The sequence below is a fragment of the Elephas maximus genome, chromosome 7 (assembly GCF_024166365.1).
Source record: "Elephas maximus indicus isolate mEleMax1 chromosome 7, mEleMax1 primary haplotype, whole genome shotgun sequence".
NCBI classification, from domain to species: Eukaryota; Metazoa; Chordata; class Mammalia; order Proboscidea; family Elephantidae; genus Elephas; species Elephas maximus.
This window is the reverse complement of record NC_064825.1, coordinates 94,520,559-94,538,745: the sequence shown is the minus strand read 5'-3', so window position 1 is coordinate 94,538,745 and position 18,187 is coordinate 94,520,559.

The following is an 18,187-nucleotide window of genomic DNA, read 5'->3' as shown; positions in this document are numbered from 1 at the left end:
CTTGTGAAGGTTCAGTTATAAGCCAAGGAACCAGGGCTTTGAACTCCTTCTTTCCCATTTGACGCGCAGCTGAGAATTTTCATTTCCACCCCAGAAATGCTGAATCTACATTTTAACAAGATCCATTCACCAGATTATGGTTCAGTATATCTGGGATGGAAACGCACATTCTTGGCAGGGGTTTGAACTGGAATGAACCGGTTTGAAGCCCTGCAAGGAACATCTAGGGCTGCCAGAAGCTAGGAGAAACAAGAAAGTTTCTTCTCCTAGAGACTTTGGAGGGCCAACGGCCTGGTGGACACATTAATTTGGACTGTAAGTTTCCAGAAATGTGGGACAATACATTTCTGTCATTTAAAGCCACCTAGCTTCTGATTTATTAGGACAGCCATAGGAAACTAGTACGTAGTCATGGACTTTTTTCACCCTACTAAACAGTGGTGCTGTTACAATTTGGGGAATGCTGTAATCAGCCCAGTTATCTGGATTTCAGATGCCCTGCAAGCTCAGCTAGTTAACTAAATCCCAAACTCTGTGATGGTTGACCAGCTACTCAATCATTTTTGTGCCAAACCCACATGCCTTTTTTGCAGTTAAGACTCTTGACTCTCACTCTAAATATACTGACTTTGTCATAATAATCTCAATAATCCTGTACTGAAATCTTCTTTTCCATAGCAGATTGTAGAAACTAAGTTAGACCGGTTGATAGAAAGCTACTTTTATTAGCACAGATCCAAGACACAGGGGATAAAACAGAAGACAACTTGGCCAAAGGTGCCAAAAAGTAGTCTATTCAAAGAGAGTACATGGGGTCACAGCAGCGCCTTACTTACTTTCATCACCCTTGACAAGATCCCTATATGATATTTAGTTCAGTCACTGTTGATTTTCATAATTAGGAGTCATTAAGAATAAGCTAAATTAGGGTCCATATATTATGTTTAAGGAGGCATGGCACAGTGTCAAATATTAGATTAACATCTCCCAGGAGAAAAATAGACTATTCTTTCTTTTAATTTTTATGGATTAAATTTATCTTTAGGAAACTGACCCATGTGTAAAAACAGTTATCTCCCCAAGATGAAAAAAGACATCATGTGTGGAGTATGATTTTTACACTTTTTCAAAACTGAATCTGAAATGATTTATTATCACTAATCATGCTCACACACACAAAAGTGACTGCTTATTTTACATTTTGCAAACTGTTTTAGTATACCTTATTTCATCCCATGGCCCACCTCTGTGGAGCGTGTGTGCAGATTTTACACACAAGGAAACTGAGGTTTAAAGAGATTGAATCAATAGCTCCAATTCACAGGGCTGATAAAACTGCAGAGTGTGGTCCTAGATCCAAATATCATAAAGCCAATTTTGTTGCAGTTTCCTTCAAAACCTGTCACTTCCTATTTTTATCGGGATATTATGCTTATCAGTATGAATATTTGTCACATTATAGTCTAGATAAAATCAACGGTTAAATGAAAGTCACAGCTTGCTACAGTAACTCATACTATTCCTTTGAATTCTAAGATGAAATTGAAGACAATTTCCCATGGGAAAAATAACTGGCATTATTCTGAGTTTCCAACTCTTGTTTCAGAAACCTAGCCTTAATGTAAGAGCCATAGCACGCTGGCTAAGATAGTACATAGGAGGCTTTTGCAGGCTTCTAGGAGTTTAAAAAATGTTTCTTTTTTCTTCTTTTTCTCCTATGATATCATCATAGCCTATTTTTTTTTTCTATTTTTTCTCGTATGATATCACCATTGCCTATTCTGACACCAAGAGCTAGAGAGTATCATGGATTGAATTATGTTCCCCCCAAAATGTGTGAATCAACTTGGTTAGGCCATGATTCCCAGTATTCTGTGGTGTGCCCTCATTTTGTGATTGTAATTTTATGTTAATAGGATTAGGGTGGGATTGTAACACCCTTACCAGGTCACATCCCTGATCTAATGTAAAGAGAGTTTCCCTGGGGTGTGGTCTGCACAACCTTTTATCTTTTGATATAAAAGGAAAGGGGAGCAAGTAGAGAGTTGGGGACCTCATACCACCAAGAAAGCAGCACCAGGAGCAGAGTGTGCCCTTTGGACCTGAGGTCCCTGAGCTAAGATGCTCTCAGACCAAGGGAAGACTGACAACAAGGATCTTCCTCCAGAGTCGAAAGAGAAAGAAAGCCTTCCCCTGGAGCTGATGCCCTGAGTTGGGACCTCTAGCCCCCTGGACTGTGAGAGAATAAACTTCTCTCTGTTAAAGCCATCCACTTGTGGTATTTCTGTTATAGCAGCACTAGATGACTAAGACAGAGAGGTAATTCGTGGTTAATAGCATTCTAGAGCCAGATATCCTTGGTAGAAACCCAGTTCTTCCACTTGCTTGGATTTGTGACTTTGAGCAGGTTACTTCATCTCTCAAAGCCTCCCTATTTTCTTCTGCAAATGAGGATAATAATATTACTGACCTCATAGTTTGTTGTGAAGAATAATGAGTGTAAACTCATTTACATAAGGTTAAAAGCTTTGTATAAAATGTACTTTTCAGGCCTCACAACAACCCTAAGATGTTTTTATCTTCATTTTAGAGATGAGATCACCGAGCCTTAGAAAGTTAATTAACTTGCCCAGTGTCAAACAGGTGTGTGTGTCAGTGCACTAAATAAAATGGGCTTCTCATTATAATGCCTCCGTTCTAACCACTACGATGCATTTTTACCTGGAACTAGCTGATATGTTAAATGCCATATTCCCCAAAGTGGTGAATTATTAATCAATTCAGAGAATGTAAAATTATATGAAATGTTTTATTTTTCTTTCAAACTCTGTATCATATTAATTAAAAAAAAAGTTTAATTTTTAAAGGTCTCATACATTTTAAATCTAGATGATTTATCAAAGATAACACTCTATCCACAGTAGTTACTCTTGCCAAAATCATATTATTTACCATTTATTGAGCACCTACTATGTTTCAGCACATTTTATACATTGTATCTGGATCTTATAACAATGTACCATAAGTGTCTATGTTGTCATAAGAGAACACTAAGTCTTTTAAATACTGAAAAATTTACTTAACGCTATAAGTATATAAGGTAGAAAGGTAGAAAGTTGTAGACCTGTGAAATGAAGTCAATTGGCTTAACTCTCAAGCCTACACCCTTTCTAGTATGCAAAACTGACTCAATATAAATTTCCTCCAGAAAGCAAAACAGTATCATTACAATATCTGTGCGTATCATTATGTTATTATTCATGTGAGCCAATGTGCTTGGCACGCATCCACATTCTTATCCACCTATTCCAAACTCCACCATATTTTATTTTAATCCCTTTATTCTTTTTATCACTCATCCACCAATTCATCTCCAATTACCCTTCTCTTAACCCATCTATTTAACAAATAATTATTGATCATCTTCTCTGTTCCGGCACTCTGCTTGGTGTTGGGCATTGGAGGAGTGTTGAGAATATACTGCAGAGCAAGGAGAACAGTTAGGTAAGAGATACAGATGTCTTTGGCCACTATAATAACAGTGGGTAAAGAGAAGTATAAAGTATAACAAAAAGCACGTGTGATGAAGATAGCACCCAATAGTGAGTTCAAATTTGGATTGAGTAGATGGAAGAAGGAGCCCTGGTGGTGCAGTGGTTAAGTGCTCTGCTGCTAACCAAAAGTTCGAACCTACCAGCTGCTCCTTGGAAACCCTATGAGGCAGTTCTACTCTGTCCTATGGGATCACTATGAGTCAGAATTGACTTGGTGGCAACGAGTTTTGGTGTTTTTGGTTTTGTTTTAGATGGAATAGTGCTGTTGACATTTAGTAAGATGAGAAAGAGAGAAAAGCAGGTCTTATGGGAAAAAATCAGAAAAATACAAGCCATCACCATTACTCTATACCCAACACTTTTCGTACATAAATCCATTTAATTCTAATGTAAAATTTTGCTTATGAGTTGTTATGATCTACTTTCTAATAACTTACTATTGGATGCTCTCTTCATCACATATGCTCTTTGTTCTACTTCCTCTCTACTTCTCCTACTTTCTATAACTCACCACTCCAGTCAAATTGTTGTAATGTGGTGGCTTGCATGTTGTTATGATGCTGGAGGCTAGTACCAGTATCTGAAATACCAGCAAGATCACCCATGATGGACAGGTTTCAGCAGAGCTTCCAGACTAAGACAGACCAGAATGAAGGATCTGGTGATCTATTTCTGAAAACAGTGGCCAGTGAAAACATTATGAATAGCAGAGGAACATTGTCTGATATAGTGGCAGAAGATGAGTCCCACAGGTTGGAAGGCACTCAGATTCAACTGGGGAAGACCTGCCCCCTCAAAGTAGAGTTGGCCTTAATGACGTGGATGGAGACAAGCTTTTGGGACTACATTTGGTGAGGTGGCACAACTCAAAATTAGAAGAAAGAGGTAAAATATTCATTAATAATTAGAAGGTGGAATGTAGAAATTAAGGATCTTGGAAAACAGGAAGGTGTCGAAAACGAAATGGAACATTTGAAAATCGATATACTAGGCAACAGTGAGTTGAAGTTCACTTTATTGGCCACTTTTAGACAATCATATGTTCTACTATGCTAAGGATGACAAAGAGAAATGGCGAGGCGGGGCCGAGATGGCTGACTAGGTAGAAGCTACCTCAGATCCCTCTTGCAACAAAGACTCAGAAAAACAAGTGAATCAATCACATACGTGACAATCTACGAACCCTGACCCTCAAACACAGATCTAAAGAGTTGACCTGAGTGACAGAGACTGAGAACGAACAATCACGGGGAAGCAGCGACTGTTTTCGGAGCCTGGAGCCAGCGTCCCGGTCAGGAAACCTTGGCACTGGGCTTTGGACTGGGCAGAGGAGAGCTGAGCACGGCATCCTGAGACGGCGCAAACACGGGATGCAGCCCAAGCCCCCAAAAGTGACCTCGGGGGAAACCCAGCCAGTGCACGCAGGCAGCGCAGTGACGCGGCTGACAGGAGGAGAAGTCACTGGGAGGCAGCGACTGGGTTTGGAGCCTAGAGTGCAGCATCCCAGCCAGGGAACCTTGGTGCTGGGCTTTGGACTGGGAGCAGAGGAACTAACCACGGCTTCTGAGACAGCGTAAGCACGGGATGCGGGCCTGACCCTCGGTGGCAATCTCAACCCAGCCAGTGCACACAGTCGACGTGCCCCTTGGGAATCTCAGATAAAACAGTCATCCCAAGCAAGATAAGTAACTTTGTCTATATTCCGGGGTGCTACTCTCTCCTATTTATCTGAACCCTCCCCTCTCCTTCCCAGGTGGCTTCATGAACATTGGAATTTCCTGAGCCAGAGAGTGAACTGCACTGCAGTTTTTCTTTTCTTTTCTTTTTGTCTTTTCCTAACCCATTCTCCTGGCCTGAGAGAAGCAGCTACAAAAAAACCCAGGAACTAAAAATCCTTCCCTAATTGGACTAGAAACACAGAACCAGCTCCAGCCAAACATATGTGATCCACAGTCTTGGGCTTTCATCCCTACAGGGAACAAGGTGGCTATTATAATGCAAAGACATTTCTGATAGGGACCTGACTGTAATTGTTTTAGTGGATTACTGGAAAGACAAGTTTCCCAGGTCTGATATCTCCGCCTTTCAACAGAGCCCTCACTGACCCACAACAGGGAACTGAGGGCTGAAGCTCCCCCCAGACCACCTAGCCTCTGGCCTTAGGGGTCTAAGGAGGGTGACACCTACCAATCTGTAGAGGTACTTGCATTGGGGGCCTAAGGTACAGCTGCAGAGCCCACCCACCAAAGTGCTTTGGGAATAGAGACACGCTTACCTCACTGACACTTGGGGGAAGCCTGTCACACTCCTGCACCCCTGGAGTGTGAACCCCAGCTGTTACTAGAATCTGGTGCTGCACACAACTATCACGACTACTTCTCTAGGTGGATAGGTGACAGTCTGCACCACACACTTGGTGACCCAAAATCAGATTCTACTCAAGAATAGTGAATGGACTCAGGCTTATATATCTGGTAACAGCCCAAACCAGCTGGTAATAGGACATAAGTGATTCAAGGGCTACAACAATCAAGACAGCACAACCTAGTAGCCCATCTACATAAATTGAAAGAAAACAAAACAAGATAAGACTTAGTGAGCAAATATAGAATAAATCACTACAATACCTTAGTAATGGCTCAGAGACAGTAGTCGATATCAAACCACACAAAGAAGCAGACCATGGTTGCTTCTACAGCTCCCCAAACTAAAGAATCAAAATCTTTCCTAAATGAAGATACAATCCTGGAGTTGAATTGCTGGATACAGAATATAAAAAACTAATTTACAGAATGCTTCAAGACATCAGGGATGACCTCAGAAATGAAATAAGGCAATCTACAGAAAAAGCCAAGGAACACACTGATAAAGCAGTTGAAGAACTCAAAAAGGTTATTCAAGAACATAGTGGAAAAATTAATAAGTTGCAAGAATTCATAGAGAGACAGCATTCAGAAATCCAAAAGATTAACAATAAAATTACAGCATTAGACACCGCAATAGGAAGTCAGAGGAGCAGACTCGAGCAATTGGAATGCAGAGTGGGAGATCTGGAGGACCAGGGAATTGACACCAATATAGCTGAAAAAAAAACCAGATAAAAGAATTTAAAAAACTCAAGAAACCCTAAGAATCATGTGGGACTCTATCAAGAAGAATAACTTGCATGTGACTGGAATCCCAGAACAGGGAGGGATAACAGAAAATACAGAGAGAATAGTTGAAGATCTTTTGGAGAAAACTTCCCTGACATCATGAAAGACGAAAGGATATCTATCCAAGATGCTCATCGAACCCCATTTAAGATTGATCCAAAAAGAAAAACACCAAGACATATTATCATCAAACTTGCCAAAACCAAAGATAAAGAGAAAATTTTAAAAGCAGCCAGGGATAAAAGAAAGGTCTCCTACAAAGAAGAATCAATAAGAATAAGTTCAGACTACTCAGCAGAAACCATGCAGTCAAGAAGGCAATGGGATGACATATATATTAAAAAAAAAAAAAAAGCACTGAAGTAAACACATACTTATAATTACGTTGAATGTAAATGGACTAAACGCACCAATAAAGAAACAGAGAGTCTAAGACTGGATAAAAAAACATGATCCGTCTATATGCTGCTTACAAGAGACACACCTTAGACTTAGAGACACAAACAAACTAAAACTCAAAGGATGGAAAAAAATATATCAAGCAAACAATGAGCAAAAAAGAACAGGAGTAGCAATATTAATCTCCGAAAGAATAGACTTTAAAGTTAAATCCACCACAAAGGATAAAGAAGGACACTACATAATGATTAAAGGGACAATTGACCAGGAAGATATAACCATATTAAATATTTATGCACCCCATGACAGGGCTGCAAGATACATAAAACAAACTTTAACAGAACTGAAAAGTGAGATAGACACCTCCACAATTATAGTAGGAGACTTCAACACACCACTTTTGGAGAAGGACAGGACATCCAGTAAGAAGGTCAATAGAGACACGGAAGACCTAATTGCTACAATCAACCAACTTGACCTCATTGACTTATACAGAACTCTCCACCCAACAGCTGCAAAGTATACTTTTTTTCCTAGTGCACATGGAACAGTCCCTAGAATAGACCACATATTAGGTCATAAAACAAACTTTTGCAGAATCCAAAACATTGAAATATTACAAAGCATCTTCTCAGACCACAAGGCCATAAAAGTGGAAATCAATAACAGAAAAATCAGGGAAAAGAAATCACATACTTGGAAACAATACCCTCCTGAAAAAAGACTGGGTTATAGAAGACATTAAGGAGGGAATAAGGAAATTCATAGGATACAACAAGAATGAAAACACTTCCTATCAAAACCTCCTGGACACAGCAAAAGCAGTGCTCAGAGGTCAATTTATATCAATAAATGCACACATACAAAAAGAAGAAAGAGCCAAAATCAGAGAACTGTCCCTACAACTTGAACAAATAGAAAGTGAGCAACAAAAGAATCCATCACGCACCAGAAAAAAAAAAGAATAAAAATTAGAGCTGAACTAAACGAATTAGAGAACAGAAAAACAATTGAAAGAATTAATAAAGCCAAAAGCTGGTTCTTTGAAAAAATTAACAAAATTGATAAACCATTGGCCAGACTGACTAAAAAAATACAGGAAAGAAACAAATAACCCAAATAGGAAACGAGATGGGCCACATCACAACAGACCCAACTGAAATTAAAAGAATCATTTCAGATTATTACGAAAAATTGTACTCTAACAAATTTGCAAACCTAGAAGAAATGGATGAATTCCTAGAAAAACACTACCTACCTAAACTAACACAATCAGAAGTAGAACAACTAAATAGAGCCATAACAAAAAAAGAGATTGAAATGGTAATCAAAAAAATCCCAACAAAAAAAAAAAAAGAAGAGAGAAATGGCATTGTATTCATTGTGAGAAAGAACATTTTAAGATCCATCCTGAAGCACAACAGTGTCAGTGATAGGATAATATCTATAGGCCTACAAGGAAGACTAGTTAATATGACTATTATTCAAATTTTGGCACCAATCATTAATGCTACAGATGAAAAAACTAAAGACTTTTACCAACTTTTGCAGCCTGATACTGATCAAACATGCAATTAATATGCACTGATAATTACTGGTGATTGGAATGTGAAAGTTAGAAACAAAGAAGAAGGATCAGCGGTTGGAAAACACGGACTTGGTGATTTCATAATGGAATGTTGCAAGACCAATGGCCTGCTCATTGGAAATACTATTTCTTCCAACAACATAAATGACAACTATGTACATGGACCTCTGCAGATGGAATGCACAGGAATCAAACAGACTACATCTGTGGAAAGAGACGGAGGAGAAGCTCAATATCACCAGTCAGGATAAGGCCAAGTGTTGAATGTGAAAGAGATCGACAATTACTCATCTGCAAGTTTGAGTTGAAGTTAAAACAAGCCCATGAGAGCCAAGTTATGACCTTGAGTATACCCACTTGAATTTAGAGACCATCTCAAGAACAGATTTGACACACTGTAAACTAACAACCAAAGAACAGATGAGCTGTGAAATGACATCAAGGATGTCATACATGAAGAAAGCAAGGTCATTAAATAGACAGGAAACAAAGAAAAGACTTAAAAGGATGTCAGACAAGACTTTGAAACTTGCTCTTGAATATAGAGTACTTAAAACAAAAGGAAGAAATGAAGTAAAAGAGCTGAACAGATGATTTCAAAGAGAGGCTCGAGAAGACAAAGTGTTATAATCAAATGTGCAAAGACCTGGAGTTAAAAAAAAAAAAAAAAAATGGAAGAACATGCTTGGCATTTCACAAGCTGAAAGAACTGAAGAAAAAATTCAAGCCTCTAGTTGCAATATTGAAGGATTCTATGGGGAAAATATTAAACAATGCAGGAAGCATCAAAAGAAAATGGGAGTAATACACACAGTCACTGTATCAAAATGAATTGGTCGACATTTAACCATTTTCAGGAGGTAGCAAATGATCAAGAATTAATGGTATTGAAGAAGTCCAAGCTGCACTGAAAGCATTGGCGAAAAACAAGGCTCCGGGAATTGATGAAATGCCAATTGAGATGTTTTAACAAATGGATACAGTCCCAGGAATGCTCATTTGTCTATGCCAAGAAATTTGGAAGACAGCTACCTGGCCAAACAACTGAAAGAGATCCATTTGTGTGCCCATTCCAAAGAAAGGTGATTCAACATAATGAGGGGATTATCAAACAATATCATTAATATCTGTCATGTTTTGAATTGTGTCCCGCCAAAATTTGTGTCGACTTGGTTAGACCATGATTCACAGTATTGTGTGGTTGTCCTCCATTTTGTGATTTTCCTATGTTTTATAAATCATACTCTCAGCCTGTGGCTAAAGAACATAAGGAGGTATGTAACACCCTTGCTCACGTCATATCCCTGAACCAATATAAAGGGAGTTTCCCTGGGGTGTGGCATGCACCATCTTTTATCTTACAAGAGATAAAAGGAAAGGGAAGCAAATAGGGGAGGGGAGGACATCGTACCACCAAAAAAGAAGCACTAGGGGCAGAGCACGTCCTTTGGACCCAGGGTTACTGAGTGAAGAAGCTCCTAGTCCAGAGTCATTAACAACCTGCGATACTTAGATAACACAACCTTGCTTGCCGAAATCAAAGAGGACTTGAAACACTTATTGGCAAATATCTAAGACTACAGCCTTTAGTATTAATTACATTTCAACAGAAAGAAAACGAACCCTCACAAATGGACCAATAAGCAACATCATGATAAACGTAGAAAATATTGAGGCTGTCAAGGACTCCATTTAACTTGGATCCACAATCTATGCCCATCAAAGCAGCAGTCAAGAAATCAAACAATGTAGTGCACTGGGCAAATCTGTTGCAAAAGACCTCTTTTAAAATTATTTAAAAGCAAGGATGTCTCTCTGAGGACTAAGGTATGCCTGACCCAAGCCATGGTATTTTGAATTGCCTCATATGCATGGGCAAGCTGAACAATGAATAAGGAAAACCGAAGAAGAATCAATGCCCTTGTTACATTGTTGGCAAAGAATATTGTGTATACCATGGACTACCAGAATAGTGAACAAATCTGTCTTGAAACAAGTGCAGCCAGAATGCTCCTTTGAAGGAAGAATGGGTAGACTTTGTTTTATGTACTCTGGACGTGTTATCAAGAGGGACCAGTCCTTGGAGAAGGATGTCATGCTGGGTAAAGTAGAGGGTAAGTGAAAAAGAGAAAGACTTTCAATGATACGAATTGACAGTGGCTGCAACAATGGTCTCAAACATAACAAGGATTGTGAGGACAAGGCAGTGTTTTGTCATAGTGTACATGGGGTCGCTATGAGTTGGAACTGACTAGGCAGCACCTAAGAACAGCAACTTTTTATAATAAATAGAGAAAGCCAAATGTAAGTGAAGTTAATACATTTTCAAAGTTCATACAATTAAGACAGGAAATCGGAAGTCCAGCAAATGTCTGAATCATTATACTGCCATTATGCTCTGTATTACCTCTGTCTTTCTTCCATGCTACTATGCATCATATAAATATTTACCAGGATTTTTCCTGACTCTTTGATCCAACTGTGGTCACTGTAATTCTACGGGCATATACTGTGTTTCTTTGCCGTCTTCTGGAGTGCTGCGCTTACAGCAAATATACAGTAAAAGGTTTTTGAATGAATTGCTTTCATATTGTACCATACTTTACAAACAAACATAAACCATATCATACTGTTGCAAATGAGACCACCAGTATTGCCCTTGTGAGGCATGATGTTTATGGAATTAAGATATTTGAGTTCAGTGCCCAAAACTATTTTGTTAACAGACAATGAAGTGGTGAACTTCTAAAAGTAAAACCCCAAAACAAAAAATCTAAACAAACCAAAAAATAACCTATTAGAATGATTACTGAAAAGGAACACAGGAGTAAGCATTTTATTACAGAAATGACAAAATAAAGTTCAGAATAATTAAATTAGTTGCTAAGATCACAATACTGAAATATTTGATTTTTGAACTTCTTCACATGACTTTATGTCCCTAGTATTTAATACAATTAATAAAAATGAAGCTTAAGATTTTTTAAAAAAGTATAATTTGGAAGCATAGATGGCCTGTTAAAAGTCATTAATTGGTTGATACCAGAAAGAAAATACCTGGCTTTAATAGATGTTTCAGAAACTTTCTGCAAGGTTTGTATTTGTTGGGATTCAAAGTTTTGATAAGTTTGCTGCAAAGTTTGTATAAATAAATTTTACCTCTGTTTGGATAGGCATGGGTGTTTTGCTGGGGAATGCTAAAAGTTTCTGTACTGACGTGAAGAGAAAACATCACACGCTGTTCTATCAAGGTCTGTCTTGGGAATATGTAGTCCCTTAGAAGCTTTCAACTGGTAATAAGTTGTGTGCTGCTTCTGTGTTACTTGGAAGCTTCATTAACTCTTTCATTCCCCTAGAGCCTCATTGAAGGAGACCTGGCCACTCAGTGGTTAGGCATTCAACTGCTAACCAAAACGTGAGTGGTTTCACCCCTCCAGCTGCTCTGCAGGAGAAAAGGCCTGGTAGTCTGCTTCTGTAAAGATTTCAGCCTAAGAAACTCGATGGGGCAGTTCTACCCTGTCCTGTAGGGCCATTATCAGTTGGAATCGACTAGATGACAATGAGTAGTAGTAGACCCCATTAGGCAATTGCTCTTTCAATGAATATAGTAATACAAAGAAAACAAAAAAACATTGCTGTTGAGTGATTCATAGCGGCCCTATAGGACTGAGTAGAACTACTCCAGAGGGTTTCCAAGGAGCAGCTGGTGGATTCAAACTGATGACCTTTTGGTTAGCAGCCCAGCTCTTAACTACTGCACCACCAGGGCTCCGGTAATATTACTAGAAAAAAAAAAAACTAGGTCTTCCAAAACAATTTAAATGAATGATTGCAAAGAACTAACATTAGGTTCTTAATCTCTACCCAACACTCTCCTCTGTCTCGTTGTAGGTGTTTACAGACACAAATATGTATGCAAGCGCCTAATTCTAATATCATATTGCTTTTTGAACAAAGTAGAGGTAACATATTTAATAGCTGAGGCTTAGCTACTGCTCTAATTCTGTATATACAATCTCTCTCATTTCTAAGAACATTTAAAAGGCAAATATATCTGGAAATGTGTGTGTGTCTATATTAAGATTCAAGGTTAAGTGGTAATGAATTGTTTATTAAAGGAAAACTCTTTCATGTGACATTAATAGCTTTAATTAAAACTGAAGCTTTATTTAAGATAATGGAAATTTAAGATTGTTTCACCACTGTTTGGCAAGAGTTCAGGTCTACAATGGAGGAGGAGGGTTGTCTGAGAATTCAGGGATGTAAGTTCCTTGCAAAACACATTAGGAAAATTAAGAAAGAAGAGAAAGGAGTTATAGCCTTAACATAATGTTTTATGAGTGCCTAGACTCAATTTGTCTAGAACAGATGCTTGAATATATTTGAATCTTGGTATTTTATTTTTTCCTTGCAGTTTTCAAGTCACTAGCTTTAGGTTCTGAATGCCTTGATTATTGCAAGCTAGAAGGCAAATTTTGACCCTTAAAATAGCACTCATATAAATGAAGTAAGGTTTAATTAGCAAATGCATATATTTTCTGTAGAGCAAATAAGCTATTCATTGTAAATTATTCACAAAGGGCATTTAGAAAGTCATGAAAATTAATCATCATAGTAATATTTGTGTGCATGTGCATATATGTGTTTAATACTTCATTTCTTTAACAGCCAAAGGGTCTGAAGGTTAAAATACTGTGAGTTTGTTCTTGTTTGCTTTTTTATTTTTAACAAAAACTCTTAGGAATACTGGACTACATTATGCACAAACGTTGTTGATTGTATTCTGTTAGTGTTTAACTTATTGAAGTCAGAATGCCTGAATTTCAACGCTGACTCCAACACTTGCTAGCTGGGTGACATTCTTAACTCGTGAATGCTTTCAGGTTCCCTAAATGAAATTAAGAATAATGTGTCACAGGATGGTTGTCATAATTAAGAGAGTTAATACAAGTAAATCTTTTAGAACACTGCCTTGTCTATACATAACACATAAATATGTGTTAATAATGTTAATGGCTGCCAAAATTATGCTCTATTTTTACTGGTATTTGGTATTATTTGCTCGGAATTGGCTCAAATATATCTGACTTTATTCTATTAGATTATTTTTTATATTAAACTGTAACATTTATTTAATGTCTAAAATATTTTTATGTTCATTAAAATATTGAATATCTATTGTGTAAATATTGGAAATACCAAAATTTATCAGTAAGTAAAAACATAATATTATCAACTAAATATTTCAATATTTATATTTAATGATTTGGTTTCTCATCAGTCATATTTCTCATGAATATTTTACATAGTTTAAGGTATTATGCATGACACCTATAGGGTCACTGAGTCAGAATGGACTCGATGGCAACAGTTTTGATTTGGTTTTGGTATGTGATGTTTTATATTATAATTATCTGCTTAGTATTAGACTTTTTAAAAAGATTTTAATATCTGCATAATGTCTCATCTGGTGAATGAACTGTGATTTAATTAATTGTATCCCTACCATTAGTTATTTGGTCTGATTCCAATTTTGTTAGCATTGTGAATATCCATACAAATGACATAAAGATTGGTTTCCCTTTGGTATTTTTTCTTATTATACATTTCTGAAAGAGTTACAAGGACAAATTATACAAATATTTTAATGCCCTCTTACTGTTTTCCAGATGGGTTTGTACTAAATTACAATACCACAGCAGCATCTAATTGATTCCTTTAAATTTTTAGTGTATTCACTTTTTTAAAATAATTTTTATTGAGCTTTAAGTGAACGTTTACAAATCAAGTCAGTCTGTCACATATAAGCTTATATACACCTTACTCCATACTCCCACTTACTCTCCCCCTAATGAGTCAGCCCTTCCAGTCTCTCCTTTCGTGACAATTTTGCCAGTTTCTAACCCTCTCTATCCTCCTATCTCCCCTCCAGGCAGGAGATGCCAACACAGTCTCAAGTGTCCATCTGGTACAAGTAGCTCACTCTTCATCAGCATCTCTCTCCAATCCATTGTCCAGTCCCTTCCATGTCTGATGAGTTGTCTTCGGGAATGGTTCCTGTCTTGGGCCAACAGAAGGTTTGGGGACCATGACCGCCGGGATTTCTCTAGTCTCAGTCAAACCATTAAGTCTGGTCTTTTTATGAGAATTTGGGGTTTGCGTCCCACTGGTCTCCTGCTCCCTCAGGGGTTCTCTGTTGTGGTCCCTGTCAGGGCAGTCATCAGTTGTGGCCAGGCACCATCTAGTTCTTCTGGTCTCAGGATGATGTAAGACTCTGATTCATGTGGCCCTTTCTGTCTCTTGGGCTCATAGTTGTCGTGTGACCTTGGTGTTCTTGTTCTTCATTCTCCTTTGATCCAGGTGGGTTGAGACCCATTGATTGTATTCACTTTTTATAAAATGTTGATAATCTAAATAAGGTGGTTCGTTTCCCTTTATTATTATGAAAATCATGCACATGTGGTAAAATAGAAATATTCCTATTCTTCTGAGGTGCTTCTGGGTGGACTTGAATCCCCAACCTTTCAGTTAGCAGCCAAGAACATTAGCCATTTGCACTACCCACTGACTGGTCCTAGCTTTAGAGAAACATACATGTGAGTACATTTATTCAGAGGTGAAACTCTGCCTTATCAACCATCCATAACAGAGCCAAGAAATGTGGACATTAAAAAAAGTCACTCTAAATAGTAAGAATATGCCAGCCTCAATGACTGGTATTTTATTCCATTAGAAGGGACAGGACTATATTTAGAGACAATGATTATAAGGGGACTAAAGCATTTCCTGTCACGTAACCAAAATTGCACTTCACAAATGTTGGCATTCTTTTTTTTTTTTTTTTACTTTCAGAGTCAAAATTTTATGTACCTTGCATTTTTGATGTTGCATCCTTAACTACGTACTTCCTCTTCCATTTTACAGAAGCTATTGCTGAAAAGAGATTAGATGAAGCTGGATGGTTGTAGGAGCTATTCAAGTTTAAAATGACAAAATTAGTAAAAAAAAAAAAAAAGGGCAGAATTTGTAGCTGCAACGTGATCTTAAGTCATAAATGGTAATTAATTTAAAAATTGAACTTCTGTTACATTGCTTAAGAAATAAAACTGCTGCACATCCTATACTCATGGTAAAAATAAACTCACCTAAATTCAGGGACAACTAGGAAATGAGCATGGTTACTCAGAGCTGTCCTAACAAGTGTGTAAAAACAATGTATTTGGCAATAATGCACTTGTTAGTGTTCAATTTCCACTTACTTGACAACGAATGAAATAGAGCAGGTTTTTTATATATTTGTTTGACTTTTTTTAATATCCTTTTTTTTTGAACTACCATTCAAGTTCTCGACCAATTGGCCTTCATCTTCCTGCTAAGTAGGAGTTCTTTGTATGCTCTGGATACAAGCACGTTGCCAAGTATTAAAAAAAAAAAAAAATGGTCTTTGTAATAAATGGTGGTAGGTGAACTAGATATCTATATGGAAAAAAATTAATGTTTATCTCATGAATAAGTAAACAAGTAATACTTTAAAGTAGATTACAGATGAAAATGTGAATGAGTGCAAAAAATAAAGCAATATAGCTTAAAAAAATAATCCAAGTGAAGATATTTATGAATTTAGTACAATAAAATATTTCTTGATCAAAATGCACATGAAAAAACAAGGTTAATATTTTAACATCAAAATTAACAGTTTCTGTTAATAATCACAAGATACTTATATTTTCTTGCTCTGTCTTGGAAGAAGTGCTGCCAGAATGCTCCTTAGAGGCAAGGATGGTGAGACTGCGACTTACGTGCTTTGGATATGTTGTCAGGAGGGATCAGCCCCTGGAGAAGGACATCATGCTTGGCAGAGTACAGGGTCAGCGGAAAAAAGGGAGACCCTCAACGAGGTGGATTGACACAGTGGCTGCAACAATGAGCTCCCAAGCATAGCAACGATTGTAAGGATGGCTCAGGATCGGGGTAGTGTTTCCTTCTGTTGTACGTAGGGTCACTATGAGTCGGAACCAACTCGACGGCACCTAACAACAACAACAACGTCACCTGTGAGGGTACAAAAGCAAGCACAATGATTACCCAGATCTTGGTTTCTAGCATCATTCTCCAAGAAAAGGAAAGCGTATTCCTTGGAGAAATGGCTGATTCTAGGGCCAGAAAAGGAAATATACAAGTTGAATCTGGGGGCATCTTAGCCTTGCCAGAAAGTAAGAATGTGCTAAAAAAAATAAAAACCAAAACATCAACTACAAAACAAAAACATCAACTACAACACACAAACATAGGGTCTTTCAAAGGGGTGCAGGAATCACCTGGAAGAGTTCCCATTGGTCAAAGCTGGAATAATTCAGCAACAAAATAACATTACTATGAGTTGTCACCCTAAGTTTAAAGTAAATATCCTTGGGCATACACTGTTACAAGTGAAAATCCAAAGCAATCATATATATATGTACATATATATATATTTTACATATATACACACACACACACATACTTACATATATGTACATAATGATTGAATACATACATAAATGTGAGAAAAGAGACAAATCTCCAATGCAGAATTCAAAGTGATTTATGTAGATACTCTGTCCTTACAGAAGTTGAGCATAATTCCCCATTCTCTCAGTGTGGCCTGCTCATAGTGACTTCTTTCCAATGTGTACAATATGAAAAAGGGGAGAAGTGAAGAAACTTAACAAAACACTACTTCATACAGATGACCAAGGTCAATATCAACAGTGATAAGTCACACTGATAGCAAGCACCCTTGATATGATGTGATAAAAATAGCACTTTACCTACATAGTTCTTCATCCCCAGATTCATGACATGAAGTCTAAAACATCAGACAAATCCAAATTGAGGGGCATTCTACAAAAACCTGACCCATAATACTCAAAACTGTCAACGTAAAAAAAAGGAAAGTCTGAGAAACCGTCACAGCCAAAAGAAGCCGAAGGAGACATGATAACTAAATGTAAATATATTTATGTTTAGTGTTCTTGATGAGATTATTTAATAGAAAAGCAACATTATATAAACACTGAGGAACTCCGTATAAAGTAGAACTTAGTTTAATGATAACCTAGTTTAATCAATATGGACAAATGTACCATACTGATATAAAATGATAACAGGGAAAACAGGATGTGGGAGTATGTAGAAACTCTCTGGACACCTTCACAACTTTTCTGTAAACCTAATTCTTTCTTAAAGTAAAAAAAAATATATATATATATTATTTTAAAATTTATCATAGAATGAAAATTCCAGCCATTGAACGGAAGGACTTAATGAAATACATATAGACAACCAAGGCCTTGTATTCAGAATATATGATATAAATAACATTTTAAAATCAGTATAATGAAGGCACAGTTTGGTGAGTTTTGACCAAGACCTGCAGTCTTATACCTAATACCATTAATCAGGATATCGAATACTCCCTTCACTCTCATACCTCTTTGCAGACAATCTCT